The sequence below is a fragment of the Siphateles boraxobius genome, unplaced genomic scaffold (genome assembly GCF_051911475.1).
Source record: "Siphateles boraxobius isolate OS27281-9 unplaced genomic scaffold, OSU_SipBor_1 8, whole genome shotgun sequence".
NCBI lineage: Eukaryota > Metazoa > Chordata > Actinopteri > Cypriniformes > Leuciscidae > Siphateles > Siphateles boraxobius.
The window spans coordinates 29,282,916-29,307,926 of NW_027509208.1; the positions used below are offsets into that span (position 1 = coordinate 29,282,916).

Genomic DNA, 25,011 nt, shown 5'->3' on the forward strand with positions numbered 1-25,011 from the left:
CAACAATACATCATCCATGATGCGCCATTTGAGGAGCACTCATCCTGCCATTTTGCAGGGTGCAGAGGATGGCATTCCCCCTGTACCTAGGCCTGCTACTGACACTGCTGGGCCATCTAAGCAAGGTATGCATAGATGTATCCATCACCATCAACATCATCACCATCACCATCACCATCAACACCAGTAGAAACACAGGGCATTTTATGGGAACTTTTTTGATACTCGTATCCATCAAACCCAGATGATGCACAATGCTACAGCTGATGCCACAGTGGAAGTAAAAAAATACATCAACGATGCGTATTTGCCCAGAACTCATGATCCACTAATTTACTTGAAAGAGAGAGCAGTAATCTTTCCTCATTTGTATGTCCTAGCTAAAAAATATCTTTGCATGCCAGCAACAAGTGTCTCTTGTGAGAGGATTTTTTCAAAGGCTGGAGAAATTATCTGTAAAAAAAGAAGTAGGCGAAGTCCTTCCACAGCAGAAAATTTAATATTTTTGAATAAAAATATGTAAAAAAGTGAGACATTGTGGCTTGATTTATTTTATTAATATTCATTTTGCAGGACCAAAATAACATTATGCACAGGGAGGAGCCTATAGGTTACAAGATTCACATATTAGAAATGTACAATAATAAAAAAACAACACATTTTCATGGCTCGTCAAGGTTGTTTCAGATCAACACCTGCAAGTGACCACTAGGTGTCACCGTTGAGACGGGTGTCAGATTGATTCGAAGCCTCGAAACAATGTGGACCATTTGGTTCAACTGTTTCATTGCTTCACGAAGCCTCGATCTGCCCATCACTACCTACAGATGCAAAAACAAAACAATTCCAATATGAGAGTTAAATACCAAACACAACTCAGAACATACTCCTTTCTTCAATATTGCAAAAAGCAATATAGAACACTCATCAACGACAGAGCTCACAACCAAAGCCACTGCTCTGCGCCCAATTCATGCTCAGAAACGAGCATCATGACTCTTCTTCACAGGTTGGGAGACAAGCAATTCGGAACACATTTCCAAGCAAGGAACTATAGAAATGATCCCTGAAAATATACTCTTAACAGTTTATAGAAACTCAATTGGCATTCCATTCTGCTGCGCTTCTCCTCTTAAACAGTTTTGCGTAGTTGAATTTTGTAGGGCCTAAGGTTTACGTGGCATTTTAGCGGACACATCGAGGCCAAAAGCAGAAAGGACTTCCACAATCTCTTTGAAGCCTGCTATTAAGATATGTGAAATACAAACAACAATCCATAATGTCATACTTTTTTGCAGCATAGCTACCCGTTTCATGCTTTGTAGTTCATTCGTTGAAGCCATATTTAGAAAATCTTTTAATAGAAGTCACACACACATTAACAATTCTTTATGTAGACATTTAACTCTTCTTACTCTTCAGCTGGTTTCTCTCTTGGCCAACGTGTGCTTCAGCACCTCATACTGAAGAATTCTGTCCTTCGAACCATCTAACCTTGAGTGTAGCAGAGTTCTCAATTTTATGGTGACCTCCATTAGGCCATCATTGCCTACAGCTGTGGGTGGTTCCAAGTTTCGAGTGTGAGTAGGTGGAAATGTTCATGATTGATGTCTTTTCCTAGCTGTGAGCTTCTCCATTGGTCCTGGGCTCCTCTTTCCAATATTTGACTGCCACAAAGCGTTCCAGAAAAGCTTCTAAAACAATCCACTTTCTCAAAAGGCACAAATGTCAAACAACGCTCAGATCATACCCCTTTCTTCAACATCGACAACAGCAACACAGAAACTTCATCAACGACACAAAGCTGTCGTCCAACGAAAAAGTAAAAAACCTACCAACAATTGCTAACTTAGGCATTTCAGAAACTTGACGTTGATTGCATTCTTAGAAAACTTGCGATGGCTGACCTCAAACTGGGGACATATCCAAAGCTCTCTTTACTCTAAAACCCACTATTTGCAACTGCTGTCTTAGACAACACACAGTTCCGCATTTCAACAAAGTTTACTGCATAGGACCTACAGATGCAAAAACAAAACAATTCCAAAATGAAACTTAAATACCAAATGTAACGGGTATTAATTATAACTTGTGTTTTAAATTTAAATTCACACAAAATCCTAATTTTCCTGTTACATATGTATGTAAGAGAAGAAAATAATTAATTTTCTATATATATCTGAGTTTTGCGTTCGTCGCAGTTGTTACGTCATTGTCGCGTTGCGCGCACTCTCGCTTCAGTCCGCGGGAGGTCTGAGCGGAGCGAGGTATGTAATGTGTGCACTCCTGTTCAAAAGAGTGTTATAAGTGAAAATAATCCCTAATTAAGTGATTTGATTTTGTTAAAATGTAAAGGAGTATGTACAAGTATGTGATTTTCCCTTTTGAAGCTGTTTTCCCTGCATAAGTGAAAGTTTAACCGAGTGAATGCAGTATCACGTTGTTAGTATGTTAGTGTGAAAGTAGGCCTGTGAAGCGTGTCTGTTGATATCTTTTCTATGTTCAAATGTTTGACAGGAGAAGGCTGATTAAAACCACACTACATTGAATGCAACAAATAATTACTGCATTTTTCAATTCATGCAGGTATGGTTATAAATTGTTTTTGTGATTTCTTTGTGTTCAACCGTATTGGTTATATAAAATGCTGGAATGTGGGTGATTTAAAGATGTATATTTTATGAGTTTGATTAGTGTCAATGTATATTCAGAGAAATATATATATATATATATATATATATATATATATATATATATATATATATTGTATATTGTTGATACACCTGATGTTATATTAATTATTACTATTTTCTTTGTATTTTTTATTACTGTAAATGAGATTGTACATTGTGAGCTCGCTTCAGTCCGCCGGAGGTCTGAGCGGAGCGAGGAGAAGGCTGATTAAAACCACACTATATTGAATGCAACAAATAATTACTGCATTTTTCAATTCATGCCGATAAAGAACCTCTGAACCAGCGATTCGACTTCAGTCTTTATTCATCACACAACACAACACAACGCAGAGGGGTAGCCGAGTCGTAATAGCAGAGACACGCGAGCCCGAACCGGCTACATTGGTGCCGTGACCCGGATATCCAGGAGAATCGAGGTCAGATTGACCGCCGGATGTTTTATGAGTACCGCATACTTTGTTCTATGGACTGGTTTGAATTCTTTTCCGGTCTAATCTGCTGGAGAGAGAGGTACAAAGACTGAGTATTATAATACACCGAAAAAAAAAAAAAAAAAAAAAAAAAGAGGGCGAGAGGGCAGTTCTTTGGGGATATGGCTCACACTCCTGGAGCTGCAGGTATCGCTGACTCTCCAGTGTTTTGCTCCACACGCATACAAACTGATAGACAGGCTCCATAGCCAGAAACAACTTCTGCTGATTTATGCAACCTCATTACACAGTTAGCACATGAAATAGGACAGTCCATTTCAGCACAGTTAAAGATGGGAAGTGAGAATGAGGAGAGAATGACTAGCAGCCAAAATGTAGGTTTAGAACCACTTTCTACTGATCCTCATTCACTAACTATGACTGGTGTAAAATTGGTGAAGCAACCTGATGTGAGAGAGCCACCAAGCTTTCGTGGCGATAGCACAGATAAACTTTCTATCCACGAGTGGGAAGAGCAGATTGACCTCTATTTAAGAAAGAGAGGTGTGCCGACAGGAGAACAGGCTCAGGAGATTATGTCAAGACATAATCAAAATCACATTACGCAGTAACCCATCATTAAAATCTGGTGAAGACCCAAGAGTTATTATTGATATACTAAAGCAACACTTTAGTGAACTGACGTATTCTTCAATGCCACTCGCTGATTTCTACAGCACCCTACCCACAGTGGGAGAAAACGCGATGGATTACTGGATTCGCTTGAATAAAGCTGTTGACGTGGCAGAGGAGTGTTTGAAGAGGCAGGGACGCAACCTTGAAGATCCAAGTAAAGAGGTAACCATGATGTTCGTTAAGCACTGCCCTGACCCAGCTCTTTCTGCAGTGCTCAAGTTCAAAACTGCTGACAAGTGGAAAGCTAGTGAAATTCAGGAACGCCTCGATGATCACCAGACACAACTGAAGATTCAGCAGCAGCGAGCCAGATCGAAACGTTCAGGTGCTGAGAGATATGTTTCTGCAAACGTCCAGGCTGCTGCAATTGATGAATCAACTCTGGTGGGAGATTCAATGAGACCACAAAGCCAAATGGACGCTGTGAGTGATGTTGGCATATCGTCTGATGATGTCAGCATTCAGAGTCTCATAGCTCAACTTGATCGTGTGTTAAAGCAGAACCATCAAGCAGCACTTAAGGCACCATACATGTCAAGCGGATTCCAGTCTTTCGAAAGCCATGCAAAGTTTGCAAAGCGACTGACCACTCTACTACCATGCATTGCAGGCGAGATGGGTTGTGTTTGTATTGCTTCAAAGCAGGACATTGGAAGAGAGAGTGTCGTAAGGCAGGATCTGGAACCAGTGGTCCCGGTATGCATTCAAGCCAGGAACAACCACCGTTAAACTAACAAGCCTGCATATGGAAGAGGGAATGTGCGGGTGAACAAAATCAAACCCTCAACAAAAAATATGATGATGATTGGGAGCAATGGTATGAGCACACATCTCAATCAGAAGGGATTCAAGTAGTTCTGCAGAATTCACAAAGAATTTAACTATTTAGTGAATTATTCTATGCTCCAGTAATCGTGAATAAGACATTCAGAGTCAAGGGAATATTAAACTCCGGCTCCATGGCTTGTACAGTAAATGAAGCAACAGTATCTAAGGTTATTGAAGAAAATGTAATCACTACAGGCAAGCAGTTAAAGGAGCAAGTCATTCTGATTGGCTGTGGGGGTCATCAGACTCACCCTAAATGTGTGTATGAGGTGGAGATAGAAGTGTACGGTGTACAGTGTTTCGTTCCTATTCTTGTGGTCCCAGGGCAGAAAGATGACCTCATTCTCGGATCTAACATCATAAAGTATCTCATGCATGAAATGAAGAGCAGTGACGACTATTGGAAGGTGACCACTCAGGCCTGTGATATGTCGTTGTCTCCTGACGCTTCTCAATTTCTTGATATGATGGCAGGGTTGACAAGATGGCAGGGTGTCGATACTCCTAACAAGATCGGGACTGTGAAGTTGACACAAGCTGTAACACTCTTGGCTAGACATGAACATCTTGTATGTGGCAGACTGCCGATCAACACCCCTATGTCCCCCGGAAGTACAGTGGTTGTTGAACCTACATCTTCAAGATCCGTGCCGCGAAATATTCTGTTTGGTCGGGTGGTTACACCCATGTGGGGTGACAGATACGTCCCCATGAAGATAGTGAATCTTTCTGATCGCCCTGTGACTTTGAAGAGGAATTGCAAGTTAGCTGATGTGTCGCCCTGTATCGCTGCTGAGGATTTTAGAGTTTTCCAAAACTCCAGTCATGTTGAGGCTAGTGAACAAGTAATCAGTTATCTAGAAGCAGACAGTGAAGATTTTGGGAAGCAACTTGCAGAAGTTGGCTTGAAAGATATAGACCTCAGTTCGTGCCCAATCAGTCATTCTACCAAAAGAGAGTTAGTTCAGCTTTTAGTTAGCTATAATGACGTTTTTTCAAAACATGCATTAGATTGTGGTGAGGCGAAGGGCTTCTCTCATCATATCCGTCTGATGGATGAACGACCATTCCGCCTTCCTTACCGGAGAGTTCCACCAGCTCATTACCAAAACCTGAGGCAGGTCTTGACGGAGATGGAGAATCAAGGCATAATAAGGAAATCCATCAGTGAATTTGCATCACCATTGGTCATGGTATGGAAAAAGGATGGCAGTCTGAGAATTTGCACTGACTTTAGGTTGCTTAATGCCAGGACTCTAAAAGACGCACACCCACTCCCGCATCAATCAGATTGTCTTGCAGCTCTGGGCGGAAATGTCTATTTTAGCACTATGGACTTGACCTCCGGCTTCTATAACATTCCCATGCATGAGGAGGATAAAAAATACACAGCATTCACCACCCCACTTGGATTACATGAGTACAATCGTATGCCACAAGGTCTGTGCAATAGTCCGGCTTCATTTATGCGAATGACGATGAGTAGGCTTGACGTGGTATTCCAGAGACTCCGCCAACATAATTTGAAGCTGAGTCCGAAAAAGTGTCACCTTATGCGCACCTCTGTGAGATTTTTGGGCCATATCATCGAAGGGGGTGGGGTTGCTGTAGACCCAGAAAAGGTGGGTGTGATTTCTCGCATGACCAAAGATGATCTTATGGAGGAAGACGGAGTAACTCCTTCAGTAAAAAGAGTTAAATCTTTTCTGGGGATGGTCTTTTATTATCAACATTTTATATCGTGTTGTTCCACCATTGCCAGACCATTGTTTGCCCTCACTGCTGGTCAGAAGAGGAAGGGAAGAGGAAATGTCACAAGGAAAGCTGGTACTTTCAGAAAACTAAAAGCACTCTGACTGGACAGTGGAGTGTGATGCAAGTTTCAGTGCTTTAAAGGAGAAGCTGTTGAACTGCGCAGTCCTGGCGCATCCTGATTTTTCAAGACCCTTGATTCTGTCCATAGATGATTCTCTAGATGGTTTAGGGGCGATATTGTCTCAAATACCTCTGGGCGAGGACAAAGCAAGGCCCATCGCTTTTGCGAGTAAAACGCTTAGTGCTTCACAGAGGCGATATCCAGCTCACCGTCTAGAATTCCTGTCCCCTAAAGTGGAGTGTCTGCGAGAAGTTTAGTCATTGGCTTAAAGGACACACATTCTCCGTCTGGATGGATAATAATCCTCTAACCTATATAATGACTAAACCGAAGCTTGATGCCTGCGAACAACGCTGGGTCGCGAAGTTAGCCCCTTATACCTTTGAGATACGTCACATAGCGGGCAACAAGAACATTGTGGCTGATGCTCTTAGTCGTGACCCTTTTTCAAAGACAATCGGTCATAGGCTACTAAATGAACAGTATGAGAGGTTGCTGTCTGAAGCTGAGGGATTTAGTGAGGAAGGGATCCAGGAAACTTTCCGACTGAAAGTTCAATGTCAGCAGCAGGGGTCGAAGACTGACACAGGAGAGATCTTTCCAGTGGCTAGCTCGGGTACTTGCTGTGTTGGCGACATTCATGCCATTTGTGAAGCTCATGACAACTGGGAGCTGGCAGTGGAGTCTAGGGCAGTGCAGTTGATCCAGTCTGTTCAGCAGTTTGTACCATCAAGTCTGGACACATTACCTGAACTCTCGCTACTAGAACTTCAACAAAGACAGGAACAGGATCCTAACATATCTGTGGTTGTTCCTTTTGTGACTCGCGGGAGAAGACCTTCCAGACGTGAGAAAGCAAACCTCAACCCAAGTGCACTTTCTCTCAGCAAACAATGGGAGAGACTTACCTTCCTGGATGGCATACTCTATCGAGTGAGCAAAGACCCGTTGAGTAAGCACAGAAGACATCAATTTGTGCTCCCTCAGAGTCTTAGAGCCAAATCGTTGAGTGGTATTCATGACCTTGCTGGACATCAAGGGCAGGCAAGAACGCTTCATTTAGCGAGGCAATGATTTTACTGGCCTAAGATGGAGCAAGACATCAAGTCTTATGTTAAATGTTGTCAAAGATGCATCCTCGCTAAAACGCCTGAGCCATCCGCTAGAGCCCCGTTGGAGAGTATCAGAACTTCAGCGCCCATGGAATTGGTATGTTTGGATTTCTGGAGTGCAGAAGACTCTAGGCAGAACTCTGTTGACGTGCTGGTGGTCACGGACCATTTTACAAAATTAGCTCATGCATTCCCATGTGCAAATCAGACGGCTAAGCAAGTGGCCAGAAAGCTGTGGGATCACGTTTTCTGTGTCTATGGCTTTCCTGAGCGTATACACACCGATCAGGGCGCTAATTTTGAGAGTGGTTTAATCGCAGAGCTACTTAAATTGGCAGGAGTTGCTAAGTCACATACCACAGCTTATCATCCAATGGGCAATGGAGGAACTGAACGATTTAACAGGACTTTAGGAGGTATGTTGCGTTCCTTGCCCCTCAAAGCTAAACATCAGTGGCCTCAACAAATTCAGACTCTTACATTTGCTTATAATGCCACTGTGCATGAAACAACAGGTTTCCCACCGTTTTATCTCATGTTCGGCCGTGTACCACGACTTCCAGTAGACGTGATGTTCAAACAGGTACTCCGAGATCCAGTGGTGGTTGATTATGGTAGTCACGCCAAGATGCTACTCTCTCATCTCCATGAAGCAGCAACTATCGCGCAGCAGCATGCTGTCAAAGAACAGAAAAAACAAGCTTGGGGATATAACAAAAGAGTTAAAGGCACTCACCTAAGCGTTGGAGATCGTGTGCTGATTGCTAATAAGGGAGAGCGAGGGAAGAGAAAACTTTCTGACAAGTGGGAGTCAACGGTTTATGTTGTCATCAATCGGAATCCCCAGACACATACCTATGTAGTGCAGGATGAAAAAGGATCTAAAAGGGTTGTACATCGCAATCTCTTGTTGAACATCAGTTTCTTACCTGTTCAGACAGAACTTGGAGGAGTCAGTAATCCATTTCTCGATGACTGTGATGATGGAGGGTCAGGTTTTCATCAGCAGCCCCAGGATTTTGCAGATTGGTTGGAAAGTGAAAGTTCAGAGAGACGAACAAGTCTCTGGGTGTTAGACGAAACAGAACATTCCCTGGGTCAAAGCTCACAAAGCGAAACTGGATCTGTGCAGTTCCATGCTGCGGGAGAACAGCACAGTGAAGATGGTGATTGTTCTAAGAAATCCTGTGATGCGTACAATCATATTACAGAGCCTTTTAATGATCAGAAGGACTGTTTTAGTCTTGATTGTGAAAGAATATAGTGGAGGAAAGAGTCAATCCCATAGTGGAGGAAGGAGTCAATCTCATAGTGGAGGAAAGAGACAATCCCATAGTGGAGGAAAGGGACAATCCCATAGTGGAGGAAAGGGACATGCCCAATACAGAACAGCCTAGTTCAGAGACTACAGACCGAGACACTCAGGGTGTAGAGAATCCTCAAGAACGAGTTACACGTGCTGGAAGAGTGGTTAAGAAGGTCAATCGTCTTATTGAATCTATGGCACAAAAACAGTTGAAGATTAAATCACTTACAAGCACATTGGGTAGAAAATCCCAGTCACTACTTACCTTGTTTTAAGAGTTATTCCATAGTCTAAGTTCATATTTTCTGATGCACTTGAGCATTATCCTTGTGGCTGTAAAGCAATTAATTTGATGTAACATAGATGTTATACATTTGACTTGAAGATTTGTGGGTTAAAACCCGGTATGGTGTAAAAGGCATCATTTTATTCTGGGAGTTTTTTAAGGCCTGATCACCCTTGAATTTCTCTCAACCTTTTAAGAAGGTAGCATTTTCAGGCTGAAATGGGTAGAGAAATTTTGGAGACCCCAGTCAAGTGTATGAGTGAAGTTGGTTGAGTCTTTGGGATTTTGGTGAATTCAGAAGGGGGAGAATGTAATGGGTATTAATTATAACTTGTGTTTTAAATTTAAATTCACACAAAATCCTAATTGTCCTGTTACATATGTATGTAAGAGAAGAAAATAATTAATTTTCTATATATATCTGAGTTTTGCGTTCGTCGCAGTTGTGACGTCATTGTCGCGTTGCGCGCGCTCTCGCTTCAGTCCGCGGGAGGTCTGAGCGGAGCGAGGTATGTAATGTGTGCACTCCTGTTCAAAAGAGTGTTATAAGTGAAAATAATCCCTAATTAAGTGATTTGATTTTGTTAAAATGTAAAGGAGTATGTACAAGTATGTGATTTTCCCTTTTGAAGCTGTTTTCCCTGCATGAGTGAAAGTTTAACCGAGTGAATGCAGTATCACGTTGTTAGTATGTTAGTGTGAAAGTAGGCCTGTGAAGCGTGTCTGTTGATATCTTTTCTATGTTCAAATGTTTGAGAGGAGAAGGCTGATTAAAACCACACTACATTGAATGCAACAAATAATTACTGCATTTTTCAATTCATGCAGGTATGGTTATAAATTGTTTTTGTGATTTCTTTGTGTTCAACCGTATTGTTATATAAAATGCTGGAATGTGGGTGATTTAAAGATGTATATTTTATGAGTTTGATTGGTGTCAATGTATATTCAGAGAAATATATATATATATATATATATATATATATATGTAAATATATATATATATATATATATATATATATATATATATATATATATATATATATATAGTATATTGTTGATACACCTGATGTTATATTAATTATTACTATTTTCTTTATATTTTTTATTACTGTAAATGAGATTGTACATTGTGAGCTCGCTTCAGTCCGCGGGTGGTCTGAGCGGAGCGAGGAGAAGGCTGATTAAAACCACACTACATTGAATGCAACAAATAATTACTGCATTTTTCAATTCATGCAGATAAAGAACCTCTGAACCAGCGATTCGACTTCAGTCTTTATTCATCACACAACACAACACAACGCAGAGGGGTAGCCGAGTCGTAATAGCAGAGACACGCAAGCCCGAACCGGCTACACAAACACCACTCAGAACATACTCCTTTCTTCAATATTGCAAAAAGCAATACAGAACACTCACCAACGACACAGAGCTCACAACCAAAATCACTGCTCTGTGCCCAATTCATGCTCAGAAACGAGCATCATGACTCTTCTTCAGAGGTTGGGAGACAAGCATTTCGGAACACATTTCCAAGCAAGGAACTATAGAAATGATCCCTGAAAATATACTCTTAACAGTTTATAGACACTCAGTTGGCTTTCCAATCTGCTGCGCTTCTCCTCTAAAATGGTTTTGCGTAGTTGAATTTTGTAGGCGCTAAAGTTTACATGACATTTTAGCAGACACATCGAGGCCAAAAGCAGAAAGGACTTCCACAATCTCTTTGAAGCCGACTGTTAAGATATGTGAAATACAAACAACAATCCATAATTTCTTACTTTTTTGCAGAATAGCTACCCGTTTCATGCTTTGTAGTTCATTCGTTGAAGCCAAATTTAGAAAACCTTTAATAGAAGTCACACACACACATTAACAATTCTTTATGTAGACATTTAACTCTTCTTACTCTTCAGCTGGTTTCTCTCTTGGCCGACGTGTGCTTCAGCACCTCATACTGAAGAATTCTGTCCTTTGAACCATCTAACCTTGAGTGTAGCAGAGTTCTCAATTTTATGGTGACCTCCATTAGGCCATCATTGCCTACAGCTGTGGGTGGTTCCAAGTTTGGAGTGTGAGTAGGTGGAAATGTTCATGATTGATGTCTTTTCCTAGCCGTGAGCTTCTCCATTGGTCCTGGGCTCCTCTTTACAATATTGGACTGCCACAAAGCGTTCCAGAAAAACTTCTAAAACAATCCACTTTCTCAAAAGGCACAAATGTCAAACTACGCTCAGATCATACCACTTTCTTCAACATCGACAACAGCAAAACAGAAACTTCATCAACGACACAGAGCTGACATCCAACGAAAAAGTCAAAAACCTACCAACAATTGCTAACTTAAGCATTTCAGAAACTTGACATTGATTGCTTTCTTAGAAAACTTGCGATGGCTGACTTCGAACTGGGGACATATCCAAAGCTCTCTTTACTCTAAAACCCACTTTTTGCAACTGCTGTCTTAGACAACACACAGTTCCGCATTTCAACAAAGTTTACTGCATAGGACCTACTGATGCAAAAACAAAACAATTCCAAAATGAAACTTAAATACCAAACACCACTCAGAACATACTCCTTTCTTCAATATTGCAAAAAGCAATACAATAGCCCGTTTTTTCAATAACACCTGATTTTCATATCTGCTGTCTTATCCGAGATGCAATACCACATCGCTGGAAACATTTCAAGTTTTTGCAGTGATATTGTATTGTATCTTGGATGAGACAACGTTTGCTTTATACAAAGGATAATGTGACTCGGGCCCCAAGACGAGGAGAGGTTTAAGCTGCCACAAAACACAACCACAAGAGAGACGGGAGCTGTGTTAACAGAAATGATCTTTTATTTAGCCAAGAACTTAGGAATTTAAACTGGTACTTAGGTTCCTTCCGGGCAGTGGTATCAACAAACCGGGCTTTGTTCCACACATCTGTTACAACGCTAGGCCACCTTAAAAGACAGAACTGAAGAAAGGCTCTAACTCTGTCTTCTTACTCTTCAGCTGGTTTCTCTCTTGGCCAACGTGTGCTTCAGCACCTCATACTGAAGAATTCTGTCCTTCAAACCATCTAACCTTGAGTGTAGCAGAGTTCTCAATTTTATGGTGACCTCCATTAGGCCATCATTGCCTACAGCTGTGGGTGGTTCCAGGTTTGGAGTGTGAGTAGGTGGAAATGTTCATGATTGATTTCTTTTCCTAGCCGTGAGCTTCTCCATTGGTCCTGGGCTCCTCTTTCCAATATTGGACTGCCACAAAGCATTCCAGAAAAGCTTCTAAAACAATCCACTTTCTCAAAAGGCACAAATGTCAAACAACGCTCAGATCATACCCCTTTCTTCAACTTCGACAACAGCAACACAGAAACTTCATCAACGACACAGAGCTGACGTCCAACGAAAAAGTCAAAAACCTACCAACAATTGCTAACTTACGCACTTCAGAAACTTGACATTGATTGCATTCTTAGAAAACTTGCAATGGCTGACCTTGAATTGGGCACGTATCCAAAGCACTCTTTACTCTAAAACCCACTTTTTGCAACTGCTGTCATAGACAACACACAGTTCCGCATTTCAACAAAGTTTGCTGCATAGGACCTACAGATGCAAAAACAAAACAATTACAAAATGAGACTTAAATACCAAACACCACTCAGAACATACTCCTTTCTTCAATATTGCAAAAAGCAATAAAGAACGCTCATCAACGACACAGAGCTCACAACCAAAGTCACTGCTCTGTGCCCAATTCATGCTCAGAAAGGAGCATCATGACTCTTCATCGTGGGTTGGGAGACAAGCACTTTCAAAACACATTTCCAAGCAAAGAACTATAGAAATGATCCCTGAAAATATAGTCTTGTTGGTTTATAGAAACTCAATTGGCATTCCATTCTGCTGCGCTTCTCCTCTAAAATGGTTTTGCGTAGTTGAATTTTGTAAGCGCTAAAGTTTATGTGACATTTTAGCGCACACATCGGAGCCAAAAGCAGAAAGGACTTCCGAAATCTCTTTGAAGCCGACTGTTAAGATATGTGGAATACAAACAACAATCCATAATGTCATACTTTTTTGCAGCATAGCTACCCGTTTCATGCTTTGTAGTTCATTCGTTGAAGCTAAATTTAGAAAATCTTTTAATAGAAGTCACACACACATTAACAATTCTTTATGTAGACATTTCAGAAACCTGACGTCATTTGAGCACTTAGAAAACATGCTATGACTGACATCGAAATGTGAAATGAACCCGTGTCAGGCCCGTTTTTTCAATAACACCTGATTTTCATATCTGCTGTCTTATTCGAGATGCAATACCACATCGCTGGAAACATTTCAAGTTTTTGCAGTGATATTGTATTGTATCTTGGATGAGACAACGTATGCTTTATACAAAGGATAATGTGATTCGGGCCCCAAGACGAGGAGAGGTTTAAACTGCCGCAAAACACAACCACAAGAGAGATGGGAGCCGGGTTAACAGAAATGATCTTTTATTTAGCCAAGAACTTAGGAATTTAAACTGGTACTTAGGTTCCTCCCGGGCTGTGGTATGAACAAACCGGGCTTTGTTCCACACATCTGTTACAATGCTAGGCCACTTTAAAAGGGGAAGACAGAACTGAAGAAAGGCAACATCATTAAAGAAGATTTTGCAAGTCTAACTCTGTCTTCTTACTCTTCAGCTGGTTTCTCTCTTGGCCAACGTGTGCTTCAGCACCTCATACTGAAGAATTCTGTCCTTCAAACCATCTAACCTTGAGTGTAGCAGAGTTCTCAATTTTATGGTGACCTCCATTAGGCCATCATTGCCTACAGCTGTGGGTGGTTCCAAGTTTGGAGTGTGAGTAGGTGGAAATGTCCATGATTGATGTCTTTTCCTAGCCGTGAGCTTCTCCATTGGTCCTGGCCTCCTCTTTCCAATATTGGACTGCCACAAAGCGTTCCAGAAAAGCTTCTAAAACAATCCACTTTCTCAAAAGGCATAAATGTCAAACAGCGCTCAGATCATACCCATTTCTTCAACATCGACAACAGCAACACAGAAACTTCATCAACGACACAGAGCTGACGTCCAACGAAAAAGTCAAAAACCTACCAACAATTGCTAACTTAAAGCATTTCAGAAACTTGACATTGATTGCATTCTTAAAAAACTTGCAATGGCTGACCTTGAATTGGGCACGTATCCAAAGCACTCTTTACTCTAAAACCCACTTTTTGCAACTGCTGTCATAGACAACACACAGTTCCGCATTTCAACAAAGTTTGCTGCATAGGACCTACAGATGCAAAAACAAAACAATTACAAAATGAGACTTAAATACCAAACACCACTCAGAACTTACTCCTTTCTTCAATATTGCAAAAAGCAATAAAGAACGCTCATCAATGACACAGAGCTCACAACCAAAGTCACTGCTCTGTGCCCAATTCATGCTCAGAAAGGAGCATCATGACTCTTCATCGTGGGTTGGGAGACAAGCACTTTCAAAACACATCTCCAAGCAAAGAACTATAGAAATGATCCCTGAAAATATAGTCTTGTTGGTTTATAGAAACTCAATTGGCATTCCATTCTGCTGCGCTTCTCCTCTAAAATGGTTTTGCGTAGTTGAATTTTGTAGGCGCTAAAGTTTATGTGACATTTTAGCGCACACATCGGAGCCAAAAGCAGAAAGGACTTCCGAAATCTCTTTGAAGACGACTGTTAAGATATGTGGAATACAAACAACAATCCATAATGTCATACTTTTTTGCAGCATAGCTACCCGTTTCATGCTTTGTAGTTCATTCGTTGAAGCTAAATTTAGAAAATCTTTTAATAGAAGTCACACACACATTAACAATTCTTTATGTAGACATTTCAGAAACCTGACGTCATTTGAGCACTTAGAAAACATGCTATGACTGACATCGAAATGTGAAATGAACCCGTGTCAGGCCGGTTTTTTCAATAACATCTGATTTTCATATCTGCTGTCTTATCCGAGATGCAATACCACATCGCTGGAAACATTTCAAGTTTTTGCAGTGATATTGTATTGTATCTTGGATGAGACAACGTTTGCTTTATACAAAGGATGCTGTGACACGGGCCCCAAGACGAGGAGAGGTTTAAGCTGCAACAAAACACAACCACAAGAGAGACGGGAGCCGGGTTAACAGAAATGATCTTTTATTTAACCAAGAACTTAGGAATTTAAACTGGTACTTAGGTTGCTCCCGGGCTGCGGTATCAACAAACCGGGCTTTGTTCCACACATCTGTTACAATGCTAGGCCACTTTAAAAGGGGAAGACAGAACTGAAGAAAGGCAACATCATTAAAGAAGATTTTGCAAGTCTAACTCTGTCTTCTTACTCTTCAGCTGGTTTCTCTCTTGGCCAACGTGTGCTTCAGCACCTCTGAAGGATTCTGTCCTTCGAACCATCTAACCTTGAGTGTAGCAGAGTTCTCAATTTTATGGTGACCTCCATTAGGCCATCATTGCCTACAGCTGTGGGTGGTTCCATGTTTGGAGTGTGAGTAGGTGGAAATTTTCATGATTGATGTCTTTTCCTAGCCGTGAGCTGCTCCATTGGTCTGGGCTCCTCTTTCCAATATTGGATTGCCAGAAAGCGTTCCAGAAAAGCTTCTAAAACAATCCACTTTCTCAAAAGGCACAAATGTCAAACAACGCTCAGATCATACCCCTTTCTTGAACATCGACAACAGCAACACAGAAACTTCTTCAACTGCAGAGAGCTGACGTCCAACGAAAAAGTCACAAACCTACCAACAATTGCTAACTTAGGCATTTCAGAAACTTGACATTGATAGTATTTAAAGAAAATTTGCAAAGGCTGACCTCGAACTGGGCACATATCCAAAGCACTCTTTACTCTAAAATCCACTTTTTGCAACCTCTGTCTTAGACAACACACAGTTCCACATTTCAATAACGTTTGCTGCATATGACCTACAGATGCAAAAACAAAACAATTCCAAAATGAGACTTAAATACCAAACACCACTCAGAACATACTCCTTTCTTCCATATTGCGAAAAGCAATACAGAACGCTCATCAACGACACAGAGCTCACAACCAAAGTCACTGCTCTGTGCCCAATTCATGCTCAGAAAGGAGCATCATGACTCTTCATCGTGGGTTGGGAGACAAGCACTTTCAAAACACATTTCCAAGCAAAGAACTATAGAAATGATCCCTGAAAATATAGTCTTAAGGGTTTATAGAAACTCAATCGCCATTCCATTCTGCTGCGCTTCTCCTCTAAAATGGTTTTGCGTAGTTTAATTTTGTAGGCGCTAAAGTTTACGTGACATTTTAGCGCACACATCGGAGCCAAAAGCAGAAAGGACTTCCACAATATCTTTGAAGCCATATTGTTAAGATATGTGGAATACAAACAACAATCCATAATGTCATACTTTTTTGCAGCATAGCTACCCGTTTCATGCTTTGTAATTCATTCGTTGAAGCCAAATTTAGAAAATCTTTTAACACTAGAACTACCGGAATTCCATAACTACTAGAACGACCATTGCGGTCATTCTGACCGCTCATACTTTGACGTTCATATTGCCGTACTAAACGTCATTTTCGTCATGCCACAACTACATTTGAACCTTCTCTTTAAGTTTTCCGTTTGTGGCAGGATGGGTTAGCACCCCTCCCACTTGTTTTAGGTTTGACCAATGGCCAGGGTTCCGGTGCGTATAAGAGCATGAGCTACTAGTTCCTTGGCATGCGTCATTATCCGGGGTCGTGACATCATCTATGCGCCCTGCTGCTTTCTGCTGGGTTCAGCGTAACATGCTGCTCGTAAAATTTGCCAAAGCTGTTTATCCACTGTCGGTGCTGTTGGCGGGTCTATGGGCTTGGTTGGAGGGTTGAATGTGGACATTTGAGACAGTGTACGATTTATCGGTGCTTCATGCCAACGAGCATGTCGGAGACATTCGCCTCCATCCATCACATAGTCTGGGGATGGTGATTTTGGGACAGCGTGCTTGGTTGCATGCGACAAGGATGATACCTACTTTCTGTATGAGTATTATCTGCCCTGTGTTTCGCTATACGACTTTGTTTGTGCTGTGCCTCATCAACTGCTGTTCTGTTTGGGTTCTGTTTTGTGTGTGTTGTTTTTTTGCGAGTGAGTCGTCTCGAGTGCCCGTTCAAGTGAACCGTTCAGGTGAACCATTTCAAGTGAACCGTCCTAAGCGGGCCATTCAAGTGAGCCATTTCAAGTGAATCGTTCTAAGTGAGCCAATCAATGAGCCATTTCAAGTGAACGGTTTTCAGCGAGGGATGACTCTGTATTTGTGATATGTTTTGAGTTTGTTTCTTTTTTTTGGTTTATTTCTTTAACTAGTCGAGACCGAGTATTTTTGAAAATTATTGTATTAGTGAATTTATATATTTTTTTTTGTGGTTGAATTGTATTGCTGAATTTATGTGATTTGTTGTTATTTTTTTGTATAACACTGCTCTTTAATGTCCTTTTTTTCTGTTGTTTGTTGGAAGGGCCTGGGCATCCAGGGGCAGATGAGGGGGCAATTAGGTGGTAGGGTCCTCACTGTGTGTCGTGGTCTTTTCTGACCTGAGTCGTGGAGTGTGTGCTGTGCTGGTGTGTGTGCACTGAATAGAGTATTCTTCATAGATGTGATACCTCGAGACTGCCCTTGGGTATGCCCAGGTTTCCCTGTCTCCCACTCTAGAACCTAGTGAATTGAAGAGAGTGATTGCTGGTCAACGCCTTTTATAGAAAAATAACTGTCTTTTAACAATTAATAAAATATATATGTTTTCAATCACCTATGTCTCTGACTCCAACTGTGGTTAGGATCTGTGCGTGCCTTAGCTTAGATGTCATATTAAATTCTTGGGGCGAAATTCCCCAAGTGGCGTAGTCGGAAATGATAAACTGAATTGAGCGTGGGTATAAATTGTTGTTACGCCCAATGTCGTATAGAATAGGGCTGCCGCTCCCGCACCACCCTGCCAAATTTTGGCGTGTAGTCGGCAGGATTATCACCGGATTGGGTCAGAGATAATAGGTTTTTGTTGTGTTTGTATTGTCTTTATGTTTTTTTTAATATTGTTTTGGAAACAGAACAGCAGCTTGGTGTAAGGAACAGGTGGCGCCTCTCCGGGGTGGTAAGTTTACTTAATTGTCATCCGAAATGGAGGAAGAATTACAGGAGTGGCGGGAGTTAGTAGCCCAGTTAAAGGCTGATAAGGTTAGGATGCAGCAGCTACAGGTGCCTGGGGCTGGTACTTCGACTGTTCCACCTGTAGGGCCCCAATCTTCTGGTGCTAGTGCATCGGAATGATTGGTTTTTGTGCCTCGAGAGCGTCGATGCCCAAAATTTAGCGGTAAATCCGGTATGAGTATCGATGTATGGGTCGAAGAGACGCGGGCTTGCAAGAGGCACGACATATGGGGATCACTGAACAAGCTTTCATTGTATTTGACCACCTGCAGGGGGAGGCCCGAGAGGAGATTCGATATCGTCCTGAGGCAGGGGACTGGTTATAGGTCCTCGCGTGTTTCTCGTGTAGCCGTTATGGCAGAGGACTGGTAATAGGTTCTCGTGTGTTTCTCGTGCAGCCGTTATGGCAGAGGACTGGTAATAGGTTCTCATGTGTTTCTCGTGTAGCCGTTATGGCAGAGGACTAGTAATAGGTTCTCGTGTGTTTCTTGTATAGCCATCATGGCAGAGGACTGGTAATAGGTTCTCGTGTGTTTCTTGTATAGCCATCATGGCAGAGGACTGGTAATAGGTTCTTGTGTGTTTCTCGTATAGCCGTTATGGCAGAGGACTGGTAATAGGTTCTCGTGTGTTTCTTGTATAGCCATCATGGCAGAGGACTGGTAACAGATTCTCATGTGTTTCTCGTGTAGCCGTCATGGCAGGGGACCCGTGGCGAGGAAATCTGCGGTGCCTTCTAGCTCCCAGGGTAGTAGGATTGTCGCCCTCGGCGAATAGGCCGAGTTGGAGCTGGTCGGCATCCAAACGTGCACCATCCTCCCCGGACTGTAGGAGAGATGGGAAGTAGGTTCGCAGTCGGCTCTGAGTTAACCACTGTGTGATATCTTGTTTAGGCCTTGGTCATGAGTGATGTTGGTGGCTCCGGCTTGAGTCCATCGTCGGGGCGCCGATACAAAAAGGGAGGGGAAGATTGTGGCAGGATGGGTTAGCACCCCTCCCACTTGTTTTAGGTTTGACCAATAGCCAGGGTTCCGGTGCGTATAAGAGCATGAGCTACCAGTTCCTTGGCATGCGTCATTATCCGGGGTCGTGATGTCATCTATGTGCCCTGCTGCTTTCTGCTGGGTTCAGCGTAACGTGTTGCTCGTAAAATTTGCCGAAGCTGTTTATCCACTGGCGGTGCTGTTGGCGGGTCTATGGGCTTGGTTGGAGGGTTGAATGTGGACATTTGAGACAGTGTACGATTTATCGGTGCTTCATGCCAACGAGCATGTCGGAGACATTCGCCTCCATCTATCGCATAGTCTGGGGATGGTGATTCTGGGACAGCGTGCTTGGTTGCATGCGACAAAGACGATACCTACCTTCTGAATGAGTATTATCTGCCCTGTGTTTTGCTATACGACTTTGTTTGCACTGTGCCTCATCAACTGCTGTTCTGTTTGGGTTCTGTTTTGTGTGTGTTGTTTTGTTGCGAGTGAGTCGTCTCAAGTGGCCGATCAAGTGAACCATTCAGGTGAACCATTTCAAGTGAACCGTCCTAAGCGGGCCATTCAAGTGAGCCATTTCAAGTGAATCGTTCTAAGTGAGCCAATCAATGAGCCATTTCAAGTGAACGGTTTTCAGCGAGGGATGACTCTGTATTTGTGATATGTTTTGAGTTTGTTTCTTTTTTTTGGTTTATTTCTTTAACTAGTCGAGACCGAGTATTTTTGAAAATTATTGTATCAGTGAATTTTTATATATTTTTTTGGGGTTGAATTGTATTGCTGAATTTATGTGATTTGTTGTTATTTTTTTGTATAACACTGCTCTTTAATGTCTTTTTTTTCTGTTGTTTGTTGGCAGGGCATGGGCATCCGGGGGCAGATGAGGGGGCAATTAGGTGGTAGGGGTCCTAACTGTGTGTCGTGGTCTTTTCTGACCTGAGTCGTGGAGTGTGTGCTGTGCTGGTGTGTGTGCGCACTGAATAGAGTATTCTTCATAGATGTGATACCTCGAGACTGCCCTTGGGTATGCCCAGGTTTCCCTGTCGCCCACTCTAGAACCTAGTGAATTGAAGAGAGTGATTGCTGGTCAACGCCTTTTATAGAAAAAGAACTGTCTTTTAACAATTAATAAAATATATATGTTTTCAATCACCTATGTCTCTCACTCCAACTGTGGTTAGGATCTGTGTGTGCCTTTGCTTAGATGTGATATTAAATTCTTGGGGCGAAATTCCCCAAGTGGCGTAGTCGGAAATAATAAACTGAATTGAGCGTGGGTATAAATAGTTGTAACGCCCAATGTCATATAGAATAGAGCTGCCGCTCCCGCACCACTCTGCCACACGATGAAACATTTAATTCCTGTCGTCATGTTATGACGTCATCGCCATTAAAACCGCTTAAAACAAACACGAAAGAAAGATTGTCCCGACACGTGCTGCCTCTCTATGTGAGGAAAGTTTTGCGTCAAAAAATGTTTTTTTCACCGCACTTACCACATGAATAGACATGCAAAAAGATAGGAAACGTCAAAGCTGTTTAGTATAGCCCTGTTTGTAAATAAGTTCAATAATCAATAATAAATCTAAAACTAAATGGATTTACAATGTTACGATAGGTAATAATAAAGATCAGGACACAACATTTAAATTCAAATGAATGTGAACATTTATTTTCCAGCCTAATTGATAAATATTTTCTTATTTTCTTTGTACAATAAAAACAAATCTTATGATACAATAACTTATAACATATATACAATAACAAAAACACTACCTACATTTGAAAACACTGTAAAAAACTTTCATGGACAGTATGCAGCACAATACACTCTCAGAAAAAAAGGTACGGAAGCTGTCACTGGGGCTGTACCTTTTCAAAAGGTACATTTTAGTACCTAAAGGGTGCATATTGGTACCTTAATGGTACATATTAGCACCTGAAATCAGAGGTGGGTAATCCAGGGGTCAGAAAGTAAAAGTCCTGCCATATGTTTATTCCACCCATCAGCTGATTTCACTAATTAGTTCCATCTCCTGTATGAATTAGCAAATCCAGGTGATTGGAATAAAATTATAATACTACTTTACTTTCTAAACCTGGACTTTACACCTCTGCATAGCAATGCCACATGTCAGCCAAGAGCAAAGAAATAAACCAGAACTGGACCTTATCGTAGCCAAAACATATGTGTATATTAAATATGGAGTAATTTCAGCTACAGCCTCAGATGAAATCAACTGGAAGAGAAAAGAAGACTTTAAATCTGTGAAGATCTCAGCAGAGGAGGATTAAACAACTACACAAACAGCATTACCAGCTTCCCTTATTACTAACCAGATTGACTTTATTTCTGTCAGACTTCTACAGAAGTTTTATTGAGAATTAACAGAGGTTTAACTCTGTTTCATTTGAAGTCACCATAACAGTGATTAGTGTTTCCATTAGTTGGGCTCTTAACTCTTATTATATATTTTGTCTTTTTTGGCTGCTGTGATAGTGTGTTTGTTAAACACATCTGCAACAGCTAAGGAAGCTAAAGTGAAATAAGATCAGGTGATGATGGTTACCTAGTGATGGTTTAATAATCATCATGAAGTAGACTGATTTACTGAGATTTTTATAATCTATCAATTATCTTGTTCCACTAATATAATCACATCACAAACCCTGTATTACTGCAGCAAGAGGTCCAGCAATGTAACAGTCAGTTTAGACATATTACCAAAAATGAATTAAAAAAAATTTGGCTTACGCTGACACACACATATCAACAACCAGCACATGAATCTCAACAATGGTGACAGTCACAAATATTTAGATAAACAGATTAATTCAGAACATCACTGAAAAGCTACTAATTCACAACAAAAACAACAGAAAAAAATAATAGCAAATATTTAGAATCAAACAAAATTATAGGACAATTCAGCATTATTCATGTTGCAATGCATGCTGGGAGTTTTGTACTATGGTGGTATCCAGCACGCATTGCAGCATAGTACTTTTGATTGTCACCATTGTTGAGATTTATACGCTGATTGTTTATGTCTGTGTGTGTCATTATAAACGGACTTTTTTGTGCTCATGTTCGTTAAGGTCTTCTAACTTATTGTTATATTATTCATTGATCTCATGCTGCAGTAACACAAGGTATGTGATGTGAAAAAAATAATTGTTAGATTAAAATATCTCAGTGAATCAGTCTGTTTCATGAAGATTATAAAACCATCAACAGGTAACCATCATCACCTGATCTCATTTCACTTTTGCTTTCTTTGCTGCTCCAAATGTGTTTGACAAACACACTGTCACAGCAGCCAAAAAAAAAAAAAAAAACATACAATAAGAATTATGAGGCCAACTAATGGAAACACGAATCACTGTTATGGTGACTTCAAATGAAAAACAGAGTTAAACCTCTGTTAATTCTCAACAAAAAACTTGTGTAGACATCTGACAGAAATAAAGTCAGTCTGGTTAATAATAAGTGAAGCTGGTAATGCTGTTTGTGGAGTTGTTTATTATTGGCTACGATAAGGTCCAGTTCTGGTTTATTTCTTTGCTCTTGGCTGACATGTGGCATTGCTATGCAGAGGTGTAAAGTCCAGGTTCAGAAAGTAAAAGTCCTCCTTAGTATTTTGTTCCAATCACTTGACCTGGATTTGCTAATTCAGACGGGAGATATAACTAATTAGTGAAATCAGCTGACTGAGTTCATGGGTGGAATAAACTATGGCAGGACTTTTACTTTCTGACCCCTGGATTACCCACCTCTGATTTCAGGTGCTAATATGTACCATTAAGGTACCAATATGCACCCTTTAGGTACTAAAGTGTACCTTTTGAAAAGGTACAGCCCCAGTGACAGCTTTCGTACCTTTTTTTCTGAGAGTGTACAGTACACAAAAACAGGTTTAGAAAAAATGAACATTAGCTAAAAAAGAAAACTGCTTTAGACCTATTAGTTTCAGTAAACAAAAAAAATAAATAAAAAACTTAACGAACAAAATCAGGTTGAAAAGTTTTCCCCAAAGCTCATTTGAACGGTGCAAACACCCCGCAATATTCACTGACGTTTATGCACAGTCCACACAGGTAAACACCGCCTTTCTTGTGCATCTCCCACACATCACTTTACGACATTTGGCACATGTCTCTTTGGTTTTATTTTGTTTGCAGTACCTCCTTACTTGGCACTGCCGCCTTTTCTCCATATGCTGCTGCTCCTGCCCGGGTCCTGGCTCTCGCACTACCAGCTGTGAGGTTTTTGATCCCATGTGGTCGGAGCGAAGTTCGCTCGCCAGTCGCATGATGAAGTCCCTCCGTGAAACTTGCTCATTTGTGCACTTCTTGAACAATATGTGTGCGTTGATTGCAGCCAGGTCGAGGATGTTATAGAAAACAGCTACTGGCCATCTACGGGAGGGTGCTTTTACTGAATATTTTCTAGCCATTTGATCTACAACGTCTACTCCTACCTTGGTCTTGTTGTAGTATGTTAACGTCTCTGGCTTTCTTTTCTGGCCACTTGTGATGCCAACAGCTGTGTGGACAGTGCTGAGGATGCAGACATTCTTTTTTTTTTTGCCCTGATACACGTACAGTGTTGCATCGCCACATTTCAGCACCTCTGTGCTGAACAGCGGCATTTGCGCCTTTATGCACGGGGGGAGCTCTCGTCTGCTCTTGTTTACCGTTTCAACCAAGCTGGTTTTCTTGGCCTGAAGTGCCTTTGCCCATTCAAAAGAAGTAAAAAATTGTCGGTGGTGACGTTTCTTCCCTTCCCCAGGTATGGCTCGACCATTTTCAGCACCACACTGTCTGCAAGTCGTTGACCTGGCCTTCTCGTCTCGTCTTTGCCCAGATAAGGCGCACCGTTTACCATATATTTGGTGTCGACATCGGCACCAAGCCAGAATTTGATTCCGAATTTGTCCGGTTTGTTTGCAATATACTGTGTGAAACTGCACCTTGATTTTGTAGGGAATAGCTGCTCATCCACAGTGATGTCGGCACCAGGCTTGTAGCAGGCGATGCAGTTTTGGACAAATTTATCCCAAACATCACTCATAAGGGCAAACTTGTCTCGCAGGCGTGTGCGTCGGGTTTCCCTTCTGTCGAAACGAAGGAATCGCATTATTTCCTGAAACCTGTTTCGGGACATGGTCTCCTTGAAAAAAGCGCAGCCCCACTCGGCTGACCAAAAAGTCGCCAAATCCATCCCTTTTACACCTTGCGCACCACGAATGTAAATTAAACTAATGAAGGCTTTTGGCTCTTCAACTGTCATGTCCCATAGGTTGTCCTCCTTGACTCGATGGGCCTCAGCCACAGTGCAGTCCCTGATGTGTTTCAGCATGCCATCATCCACCAAACACAAAAAAGCTGTAAGGGCATCTTCAATATTGCGCTTGGCGTGCGCTGTGGGGCCTGCCGCTTCTGTTATTACATTTTGGCATTGTCGCCTTCCTCTGTCTTCACCCAACTTTACATAGGTCCACACTGTGCCGTCTCTCGCCGTTTCATGCCTTTGGGCTGAAAATGGGTTTATTGGGCCAGGCTCGTCATCTCGTGGCGGACTGC

At 41.6% G+C, this 25,011-nt stretch overlaps 5 non-coding genes across 5 annotated transcripts; all 5 read right to left on the minus strand.

The window, feature by feature from the left end:
• Nucleotides 1-871: 871 nt before the first annotated feature.
• Nucleotides 872-1,082, minus strand: LOC143729983 (small nucleolar RNA U3). The gene has a single exon (XR_013200227.1). It is a non-coding gene; the product is annotated as a small nucleolar RNA U3 (small nucleolar RNA).
• Nucleotides 1,083-10,575: 9,493 nt separating this feature from the next.
• On the minus strand, nt 10,576-10,788 carry LOC143729973 (small nucleolar RNA U3). The gene has a single exon (XR_013200218.1). It is a non-coding gene; the product is annotated as a small nucleolar RNA U3 (small nucleolar RNA).
• A 2,078-nt stretch (nt 10,789-12,866) lies between these two features.
• On the minus strand, nt 12,867-13,080 carry LOC143730266 (small nucleolar RNA U3). Its single transcript, XR_013200478.1, has one exon. It is a non-coding gene; the product is annotated as a small nucleolar RNA U3 (small nucleolar RNA).
• A 1,471-nt stretch (nt 13,081-14,551) lies between these two features.
• On the minus strand, nt 14,552-14,765 carry LOC143729904 (small nucleolar RNA U3). The gene has a single exon (XR_013200156.1). It is a non-coding gene; the product is annotated as a small nucleolar RNA U3 (small nucleolar RNA).
• A 1,465-nt stretch (nt 14,766-16,230) lies between these two features.
• On the minus strand, nt 16,231-16,444 carry LOC143730192 (small nucleolar RNA U3). The gene has a single exon (XR_013200412.1). It is a non-coding gene; the product is annotated as a small nucleolar RNA U3 (small nucleolar RNA).
• Nucleotides 16,445-25,011: the final 8,567 nt, after the last annotated feature.